Source organism: Ostrea edulis, chromosome 1 (genome assembly GCF_947568905.1).
Source record: "Ostrea edulis chromosome 1, xbOstEdul1.1, whole genome shotgun sequence".
NCBI lineage: Eukaryota > Metazoa > Mollusca > Bivalvia > Ostreida > Ostreidae > Ostrea > Ostrea edulis.
Genome location: NC_079164.1, coordinates 27,158,681 through 27,170,730, shown reverse-complemented (window position 1 = coordinate 27,170,730; position 12,050 = coordinate 27,158,681). Strand labels below are relative to the sequence as shown.

At 35.6% G+C, this 12,050-nt stretch overlaps 1 long non-coding RNA gene across 1 annotated transcript; it reads right to left on the bottom strand.

The window, feature by feature from the left end:
* Positions 1-8,316: 8,316 nt before the first annotated feature.
* On the bottom strand, positions 8,317-12,050 carry LOC130052402 (uncharacterized). Its single transcript, XR_008800749.1, has 3 exons — positions 11,245-12,050; positions 9,539-9,813; positions 8,317-8,800 (listed from the first exon to the last, which is right to left on the bottom strand). It is a non-coding gene; the product is annotated as an uncharacterized LOC130052402 (long non-coding RNA).

Genomic DNA, 12,050 nt, shown 5'->3' with positions numbered 1-12,050 from the left:
CAAAACTACAACTCAGATAACCTAAACAAGAATGACATAGGGACTTCCCTGATTTTTATAAATCTTGATAAATACAAACATAATAAAATAAAAAATAAGGCGGCACCTTAAAATTTTTGCCATAAAATCCAATGACAATTGGTTAAAAAAATGAGAGAGATAATTGTAAGAGACCGTCATAAATGTTTTACAAATAAATGTATAATACTAGTAATAAAATACATGGAGTAGCTAATGCATAGCACTAAATATTCTGAACATTCTAAAAACACTGAACTTCAATAAACTGTTGGAATGACTAGCATGAAAATACATGCAGTGGCCAGCAGCACCCTAAGAGTATTCTTACATAAAGCAGCATACATGAAAGCAAAATGGGTAGCAGACATCAAAAAGCCATCTGTTCATTGCTGGATAGACAATGACACTTTGTTCTTTGAAGAACTATGTTGGACAGTGATGGAACCTGCCACAATATTTAAGGAGATTGGTTCCTCTTGCCGCTGCTTTATAAGACGGAGATCAATAAATTGGTTCTCCCAGATTTTGTCTTTACCCTATAAGGAATGGTAGCAGCAAGAGGAATTCCATCAATTAGACAAATTGAATCTGACTTATGAGGGGGTGTTGCTGGCTCACCTGTATGCAATATACTGTTAATAAATTTTGCAATGTTTAGAGCCACTGATATAGAGTTCACAGCATCACCTGATGAGTGAGTTTGTGAATTGGCTACTAACTGCACCTCCTCTTGATGGAATTCTGGGATCCCTTCCAACACTGAGCATAGATTTTGCGCCATTTGCCCTGACTTTTTTAGAATAGCATTGACCAGTTTATCATAGTCAACGTTCAGAACTGTGGTAGCACTTTGTTCAGTTAAACTGTCTGGCCCACCTTTTCTCTTCCACTTAGAAGAAGTTGCCCTCGAGGCCATAAGGTCCTTCTTTTTAGGCATGTCTTGGATGAATTCTGAGAGACCGGTATGTGTTTTAATTAACTTTAACAATGAAATTTACATTAAAAGGGGAAATGTGTCCCCTTTTAACATGATTCATTATATCATAAAAAGAAGCCTCAATGTTTAATTTTATATTCATTTGTGGCAGCTATGTCTTACTTGCATAACACAAGTCCTTAAATAACCTAAAAACAGACTTCTATATTTGAGTCAAATTGTAACCACCTAAAACAAGTCTTGTTTCCTTAACTTGACTTGCCATAACCTCGAGACATGTTTAATGTAATTGCTGGCTTTTCATCACTTCAAAACAAGATTCAAATCCTTAAACGACTTGTCATGACTTTGAAACAAGTCTTACATCCTAACACTGACTTGTCATAACCTAGAATCAAGTCTTACATCTCTAATCTGAATTGTCATAACTCAGAAACAAGTCTTAATCCTCAACTGACTTGTTATAACCTAGAAACAAGTCTTACATCCTTAAACTGACTTGTCATAACCTAGAAACAATTCTTACATCCTTAAACCGACTTGTCACAACCCAGAAAGAAATCTTACATCCTTAAACTTCCCTCTCATAACCTAGAGACAAGTCTTGCATCCTTAAACTGATTTGTCATAACCTAGAAACAAGTCTTACATCCTTAAACCGACTTGTCACAACCCAGAAAGAAATCTTACATCCTTAAACTGACTTGTCATAACCTAGAAACAAGTCTTAGATCCTTAAACTGATTTGTCATAACCTAGAAACAAGTCTTACATCCTTAAACTGACTTCTCATAATCTAGAAACAAGTCTTACATGTTATAATTTAGAAACAAGTCTTGCATCCTTAGACTGACTTGTCATGACTTAGAAACACGTCATATCCTTAAACTGACTTGTCATAACCTAGAAACATATCTTACATCCTTAAACTGCCTTGTTATAACTTAGAAACAAGTCTTATATCCTTAAACAGACTTGTCATAACTTAGAAACAAGTCTTACATCCTTAAACTGACTTGTCATAACTTAGAAACAAGTTATATCCTTACAATGACTTGTCATAACCTAGAAACAAGTCTTACATCCTTAATATGCCTTGTTATAACTTAGAAACAAGTCTTATATCCTTAAACTGACTTGTCATAACTTAGAAACAAGTCATATCCTTAAAATGACTTGTAATAACCTAGAAACAAGGCTTACATCCTTAAAATGACTTGTCATGACCTAGAAACAAGGCACCATCCTTAATTTTGACTTGCCATAACTTTAAAACAAGTCATAGCCTTAACTAAAACAAGTCATATCATAAACCCGACTTCTCAAAACCTTTGATGAAACAAGTCACTGAAATGCATTTTACATTTGACTTGTGATAAGATAAAACACCAAAATTCTTTGAATCGACTTGAAACATCTCGAAACATTCCTTGAATCAATGTAAATCTCTTGACTTTCTTACCATTCTAGTCTAAAGTCCGACATAAAGGTTGACTAATAGCTTGATCCCATGGAAATTCCAATCATTTACACTAGGTTTCAAGACTTACTTAGCATGCAATCATTAAGCTTATGCATTTATTGAAGCCCCCATTCATCATGATCCATGGGATAACATAATACTAGCCATAAACATTTCACCACAAGCATATCGAATAGTATAAAGACTCATCCTTATGGTGTTCCATCCTATATACATGTATGTACACACACATATATACACATAATGATATGCATATCATAGTCAACAACTCTGACTGAAATAATCTGTGGCTATACATGCTATAAATTAAGAGATACTGGCCTTGATTTTCCAATTGCGTGGGATATAGCGTATTTAACGCTCCTCAAATGTTTTATCATGGGTGCAGGGAAATCCCAATACTCGACACGCCCAGATGGACACCATCGGGCCCAAGGTACCGCAGGTCAGTCCACAATCCTCTGTGTTTCCAAAAATCAATTCTGTCAGAGTCGTATGTTAATTGTTCCAAACACTGATTTATTTAAACACTTCCTCATTATAATTAATCGGCGATTTCTTTGGGTCTCGGCAATAATTGTCCTATCATAACGCCAGATACACTTTGTCCAGATATTAAATAATTGGCAAACAAGAAAATGTTGCCTTTTTTTTTAGATTAAAGATACATAGGCTAGGTGGATCAGGGAAACTGTTTAAATGGGGCGAGTTCGCCAACATTTGTATTATCAATCCTCCCTGAGCACGGAAGTACACTGTCGTTTTCTGATCTAAACACAGGTTATCATACGTTGGATTCACCGAAAGAAACTGTTTTAAACGACGTATATAAGAATATCCGATTACGTTCACCACTAATGGATCCGCCATGGTTTTTTATGCTGGTCTGATTCTCTGTTCAATCCAGATCGAACCGGTCCACCAATTAGCTTGCACTGTGCCGATGGGAAATTACCCTACGAAAATTTGTTCATAAACGCGTCACTTATGATTCTATTTGCACATCGAATGTTCATCCAAATATGTCCGACTAAATCGTTATGATAGTAGTCTATTCTATTGGAAGACACATGAAACGGGAGCCAATACAATTTTCCTTTATAATCACATAAAAATTAATTCTTTCTTTCATTTGGACAGCTACAAACCAAGACATGATCACGTGACACTTAATCATTATTTCAGTGGCTGCTGATGAGGGTGGATAAAAATATACCTCTGAATCAGCTAAAATGATTGGTTGTGATTACTGATGACATAACGTGTAAATAGATACATGTCCTTCACTTGTGATCAATTAGAAATTAACAAGATGATTACATAACACAGACTTCATAACATGATACATGTATGCATAGCATATAGTCACGAGTAGACAAATTTGGCAAGTGTTAAAAATGATCACATAAAACGTATTATTTGAAAAACAATATTTCATGATCCTTAATCAGCAAAAACAGAGCTGTGGTGAAACTGTGCAGCATGAAAAAGCATGGATATAGATAAGGATGAAAGATGAAGATAACGAACAGTGATCAATCTCATAACTCCTTTAAGCAATTATACAAAATAGAGAGTTGGGCAAACACGGACCCCTGCATATACCAAAGGTAGGAACAAGTGCCAAGGAGGAGTAAGCATCCCCTGCCGACCAGTCACACCCACCGTGAGTCCTATATCTTGATCAGGTAAACGGAGTTATCCGTAGTCAAAATCGGTTATGCCAAGAACGGCCTAACAACCGGTATGAAACACATCAGACAACATATGACGCAAAGATAGGTTGTATTGGCAACCTAGATCTTTATAACGACCATAGAATTTGCGACATGATGACTTTAAACGAGAATGTTGTGTTCAGGGGTCCGTGTTTGCCCAACTATCTATTTTGTATTGCTTATTATTGGAGTTATGAGATTCATTGCTGTTCGTTATCTTCACCTTTCTTGGAACCACTGCACCATCAACTTGTTTGTCAGTGGCCTTTCTCGATTTAAAAACTGATCATAAGCAGAACAAGCTCTTGCGTATCGAATCAGTTAAAAGATACAATGTCAGAGGAAACAAGATTTACCTCACACAAGAGAAAATTCAAAGCAACGTGGGTGTCACCAGACAACACTACGGGGAACCACATTGACAACGTGTGGATATCCAAGAAATTCTGAAGATCGTTTCAGGACACGCGAGTTTCAAAGGGAACAGTTTTGGCAATATACCACTGCCTTGTGACTTCTAGGATGAAATTAAAGTCGAAGATTAACCCTGTGGAGACATCAGACAGATAGAACTTCAATTCGAGATTTCTGAAAGACTAGTAGACACAAACATTCTACACATTAACACCGAAGAACAGGTTCCAAGTTGTACATGTGTTAGTGAGTGAAGGAATTGATGTCCACAGTCTATGGTCATAGACAGGAAATACGATCAAAACAACACCTAAGAATTACTGGCTCCAAGAAAGAGTCAACAGAAAGGATTGGATATCAGTGGATACTCTACAGAAATTCCAGACAAGGACACACAAGTAAGAAGCAGTTAATGAATGCTAGACAAGAGCGAGCAAAACTGCAGTGCATGCGGAGTTATTGAAGCACACAAGGTAGTTTGGCATAGTTTTAAGAAAGAGAACAAAGGGCAATACGAGCACTTAGATAACATGATAAAATAAGCATCCTGTGGCGTGAAAGAATTATATCGCACGACCAGGAAGCTAGAAGACACATACAGACGATCGGAAAGATACATAAGAAACTAAAATGGAAGACTATTACTGACTCTGAGCAATAATTAAAATCATGAGTTCAACATTTTGAAGAACTACTAAACATATCAGCTTTAAGCAACCCTTGAGTCGCCTCCGAGGCTATAGAAATCTAGATATACACTGTGATGATCCAGCAACGGAAGAAATAGTACATTAAATCAAGGAGATGAAGAACAGCCCGCATTGAATCCAATTGGAGACCCTCAAGGCAAACATAAAAACGACAGTGGAGATTCTGCTTTCTCTGTTTGAGAAGATATGAAACATTAAAGAATACCTGCAGACTAAGCGAAAAAAAAATTGTATATAAAAAAGTATTCAGTCCGCCACTTTTCCTTCAATAATTTCAAAAGATCTCTTTCCGTATGACCAAACACTAGTTCAAAGGGATTGAATCCAAGATACTCCTGAACTGTTTATCGTGCAGAAATTAAAACACGGTGTAGCCCTTCATCTCAGTCTTTATCATACTGGTAACAATTGGTCTTTATCATAGTTTTAAGGATTTGAGGAAAACGTTCAAGAGCCTCCTGATACTCAAGATGATAAACTGTAGACCTGTTGAAAGAACGCCTACACAAAATTCGAATTTTAAACTGAATGACTAACCTTAGCACTCCTATAAAACTTAAAACATTTTTGTTACGTAATCTTTTGTGATTTTGTACATTATATAGCACAATATATTTGGTTATTTGACAGCACCTGTAATTGTACATTAAGTTGACAAAACTGTCGATTATTAACTTAATGGACTTTTTTCAACTTTTAAATGTACTATTACAGGTAACTTAATTTACAGATTTTAAATGTTGAAAGCATGTAAAATACATGTACATAAAATGCATATTTTCCTGGAAGTCAACAGTAATGATGAAGCAAATTTTCAATTTAATACACATTTGCACATAAATATCAAACATTTGTAAGTTTCAAACATATATCATCCTTTGATATGAGAAATATCCAATGCGAAATGACAAATATCCTGATGCATGATAATTTCACAACATGCACATCAAGAAGATTTCTTTAACAATAATCAAAACGTTTCATCCTTTTCACATAGTTTGTACATTAAATTTGGCCATGATAGATGCAATCCATGAAATGTATGAAAATCTATTGAACAACATATCCTCTTTTTGGATTAAAATTCAAATGAGAATAACGCATCGTTTGATGTTCATCTCACTAAATATACTGCAAACGGAATCATTTTTAAGACAGGGGCCATAACCTATTCATGAATCTTAACATCTTTCCACGATCCTCAGATCCAGGTTTAGATCAAATGTTGAATGTGGTCTGCTACTTTCTTTTTCCATATCTAGTATGCCACTCAAAATTTCATCTGTGTTGACTTTTTCCTCTGGATCTCTGTATTTTGATTGAGTTAGAAATATACTTTCTCCATCGGGTGAGGACATCTTCATTCATGACAGTTAACATGGGAAGTAATCAGAAATTAAACGAGTTATCGTTGCCCTTTTGTTGTTTTGTTTTGAAATGCCACTCAGTCTCCAGACTATCAAGCAGGGGCGGATCCAGGAATTGCGGTTACGGGGGCGCCACTTTATGAGGCAGTGGGTCCAGGACGAAGCCTTGGTGGGGCTCCTGGATTTTACAGATTTTATGAGGCTTGAAATATATCTCCTATTTAGTCATTTGTACTATTTTCCATCATTTTAATAAGGTGAAATTAATCAAATGACCCACAGTTTAAAGTAATTCAAGAAATCAAAAGATTTTGTCATTCATTTCTCCGGGAGTGGAAGGAAATATTGCTTCTTTTATCGTTTAGTACATTTTCGATTTAACTTAAATTTGAAGATTTTAGGGGGTTGGGCGCGCCGGCTGCGCCCCCTATAAATCCGCCACTGTCAAGTGTGTTACATAGTAATAGAAAAAACACAAACATCACCTAGGACAGTTTGTTAATTAAGGTATAGGGTCTAAGATATTGGTAAAAATTTTAATGTTCCAAAATGGTGGCGAAATTAAAGATCATATCTAGAAAATCACAAAAAGTTCTTCAGAATGTTTACAATCACATTGAATACGATAGTAATTACTAACTAATTCCCTGTTCTCATTTGCCTAAATTGGTACCCAGTTGACGTCGCATCCCTTATGTTTATGCGCAGCCACCAATCAGCGGGGTACCAGTTTAATATATTGTCCTCCAGACAAACATTTTATAAAGGGCTAAAACGTCAAAATGACTTCAATTTCAAAGCGCTGCGGCTATAGATAACTCATAATTAATACTACAGATTTTAATTTTATTTTTTTATTTTTATTTTATTTTTTTTTTTTTTTTTTTTTTTGAGTTCTTCTTGCAAAATATTGTAACGTCATTTTTTAAATGAAAGATAGACGTTATGCCCTTCGGGCCTCAAACTGTTTTTTCTTTCAGAGAATGGACAGTTTCCGGACTTTATCCTTTACTGAAAAGCTTGGTACATGTAAGGGTCTTAATTATGGTCTTTACAATATATTTTGTACTTTCTGAATTTTTCTTTACACGTCCGGCACTAATTCATAAGCTTTTAAGATCGTGGCCTTGACCTTGGCATAACCTGAACTCTCAGATATGACCAGCGCTGAGAATACCTCAGGCTCTTTGCCAATCAATGCAATTTGTAACACAGTGGACCAAATATATCGAGACCATTTCAAATTTTCTGCGATTTCCTCAACGTGTCGAAAATATTTCGGAACTAGCTTAATAATTTAGTAGCTACATTCAGTCCTGGTAGGTCTGTTCTGTCGTTATTTTAGCAAGTTCACTCATTTGTTTTGGAAAATCGTATGTTTTGAAAATTTCTTTCTGCAAAACTTTTTTGGCAATCCCTTGTTTTTCGTAAAAGTTTTAATATATAACCCGAAATGCCCAGTTAATCTAATCAACTTATCTTTTCGTCAAGGCATTAAATATCTGAATGTTCAGCGAGACAAGAAAATGTGTGGCTGAATATGAAAGGGGATGATAACGAACAGTGATCAATCTCACAACTCCTATAAGCAATACAAAATAGATAGTTGGGCAAACATGGACCCCTGAACACACCAGAGGTGGGATCAAGTGCCTAGGAGGAGTAAGCATCCCTTGACGACCGGTCACACACGTCGTCAACCCTATATGCCTCATTTATGTTGATTATGGAATCCAACAAATGAAATAGATACATATCTTGAAAAATACAATAACTCTTTATCCCGGACGAGCCCACAATTTCGTGATGAATCAGAATACACTTTTAATCTCTGCACAAAGAATTCAAAGATTTACCAATTTATTTACAATTATTTATAGACAAATAAATTGATATAACCAATAACTTACAATACATGTACGTTTAACCAAAGTTCACAAAAACAGTGTCCGATGCGGATTACCGCCCGAGAATATAAACTATCACAAATCGAATGTTAAATTCAATCAATCCCCAGTCCAAATGTAATTCCAGGGGGTGCTTAACGGGCTCTTGATACCCGAAAATTTCAGTCTTTCCTTTCTATAACGTACGGCGTTATGGCAAAAGAAGTGGTATGCCATCTTTCTATTCAACTCTGACAAACAATTCTAAAAATAGAACGTAAAGGATCCTGTCTAGGTTACAAGTGTGAATCAAGTGCAATGTATTACACAACAAATACCACTCAATGTAAAATTTCAAATTACAGGCTGTGCTCTACATTTACCATTTTGAAAAAAAAAAATCTGCATTTACAATTCCAGCTGTTTTGAATCCAAATTTCAAAAAATGACTATAATAACTCATTTTGTGACGCCACCATGTACATACTACAGTGACACTTTAGTTAATCTTCCGAATGATGCACCACGCAAGTAGGTAAGGGCTTCCATACTGAAATGCACTATAATAATGGGGTGAAATTACACCTCAAATTCACAGGTATCATTACACTTGTTACGGTTAAACACCGAAACGATACTACTTATATGTTAACTGTGACTGAGATACCATAAATTACCGTAAATTATCCTTATGATAATTTCCCATGACGTCGGTTGAATATCACGTAACAGTTTATTTTTGGAAAACAGCAATAGCCTCTACTTCTGAACAAAAGTTCAGGTTCATGCGGGTAACCAGCTGAATTTTTATCGATATACTATATACTCAGATACAATATTACGTTTGTGGTTTTGTTACTATAGCTGAAAGTTGAGACTTGAATTCCTTTATTTCTTTTACTTTCTATTCAATTCTAATAATTTTCATATGTCTATTTTTATGAAATAACTAATCATTTTGAATTATCCTCTATTATATTAGGATTAATTAGTGAACCAGACCTTTCCCTTTTGCAGCATCGGATTCGCCCCCAATATTCTCGTACGACAGGGGGGTTAGTGAACAAATAGAATACAAAATTCACAAACGCCAAACTGCCATCTCCAATACTTTGTAAATTCAACAACCATTCATGTGATGTATCGCTAACTTGCACATCAAACACATACAAGAAAAAACGGACTGTGCCGAAGCAACGGACGCTCAACAAAATTATACACGCATAGGGAAATCTCTGGATCCTCAATGACTGGTCATCTACATGTTCCTTATCTGCCTAAAATGTAAAACAGGGATTCCTTTTAAAGTAAGTGACCGACAGATTCAAAACAATCATATCTAATCAGTATGAAGATATGGAGGTTGTGGTATTTGGCATAATAAGTAATGTACACTTTTATGCCGTGTCTCCATTTCTTCTTACTGTAAAACAGTTAATCAATACAAGCGTAATTGTATACCAATCTCGGAAAACATCTTTGCTTGGAAATATCTTTTTGCGAAGCGAGCGCCCCAACCAGCAATAAATAAAACTGGTACATCAAATGTTTGTCATTTTTGAAATGTGAATACTACTGTAAAGTATTGAAATATTCGAAATGCTTCAAATTCTCCCTAAAATCAACTGGCATGTACATGTGTTTCATATAGGGTTTATATATGATAAATCATTTAAAATTGTGATTTTATCATTGTGAATTTTCTTTACTTTTTGCATTAAGTGTTTACAAATCCATTATTGAAAATTAAGTGTTTTATTTCATGTTTGATCTCGAGGAAGCGCATATTCACACGTGTTCGCAATTCTCAACTTTGACACCTCTTTTCTAATTAGTTTGCCAATACAACCTATCATTTGGTCAAATGCTGTTTCATACGAATTGTTAGGCCGTTCTTGTCACACTGATTTTGACTTCGGATAACTCCGTTTACCTGATCAAGATATAGGGCTCACAACGGGTGTGACCGTTCGACAGGGGATATTTACTCCTCCTAGGCACTTGATCCCACTTCTTGTATATCTAGGGGTCCGTGTTTGCCCAACTCTATATTTTGTATTGCCTATACGATTTATGAGATTGATCACTGTTCGTTATCTTCACCTTCCATAGTGGTAATTGGTATTTACAATCTATCAAATGTAAAACTTATACAGTACCATTTTGATGCACCAAATCTAAGATAAGATTTCTTTGATTTGGTTATGCTTATCTCGTACTCATTTTACTGTTGTAAATTAATGTCATAGAGCTTTAACTTGAATTTGCAACTTTCTTTAGTTTGTTTCACGTTAATTTAAAATGTAAGTAGGAGGATCTGTCAAAGCTGAGATATCTGAGTTTGCTTGAGAATATTCTACCATAAATCTTGGTGAAATTAAGGTTAACTTTTTCTTTATGAACTTCTCTCTTTTTTTATCATTGTTGAATTCAGATATACTAAAACCTGACTTTGTGAAATTCATGTTTATTTTGTTGTTATTCGGATTTCAATAAATTTCAAAACTTTAGATAATAGCTGTGTTTCTACATATATATTATTATACAAAAGCGTTTGAATCATACGTGTTCGGGTCTATACTTTCGTCAGGCAATCCAAATTAACAGTGATTTGCTGCAGTATACATATACCCTAACTACATGTACTGAATAAATGTATCCCACATATACCAATTTATTTTTATTCATTTTGTAATTTATATACCTACTTTAATTCTGTTACAACTTGTATGTTTCATGCAGAGGACAAATATGACGAACGTAATGATGTAGGTCAAAATTTCCCAGAATTTCCCCGCCAAAAGCATCCACAAAATTTTTTCGTCTTTGGAAGTAACGTTCCGCACCCAGCACCATGGAACGCCATAATCTCCTTTGTCTTCACCCAGGGCTCCGACTGATACAGCGATAATGACAAGTACACCTGTAAACAGTTACTCCATTCATTTATTTGATCATTTCATGTACCGATTTGTTATGGTTAAAACAAGAGAGAGAGAGAGAGAGAGAGAGAGAGAGATCTGGCAAAATCCATCCGACAATGTGCATAATCCACTCCCTTAACCGTGATGGTCTGTCATGGCCTCTGTAGTATAAATATAAAGTGATAAGTAAAGTACAGGTCCAAGTAAACGACACCAGACTTGCGTACGTCGTAACAAAGCTTTCACCCTTGCAGAGCAGGCCGCTGCTGGCATCATCTGACACTGTATTGCATTTGCAATCAGTACCAATCACATAGGCGTTGGTTTCCACATGTACACACAGGTCATGATATCTCATATTCCCCACAATGTAACCAGCGGCATACATAACGTCACCAATCGTCATGAACACGAACATCGTGGCTAGTCGATTGTGTTGGAAATTAATGCTGTATTCGATAAAAATAAGAATTCCGCCGATGACTGACAGACCACTGCTCACAAGATTGAGAATTGCTGCACGCCACAGAAGATCCATGATCAGTATATGTAGAAATCAGTACATTTAATCGAAATGCAATACCTCTCAG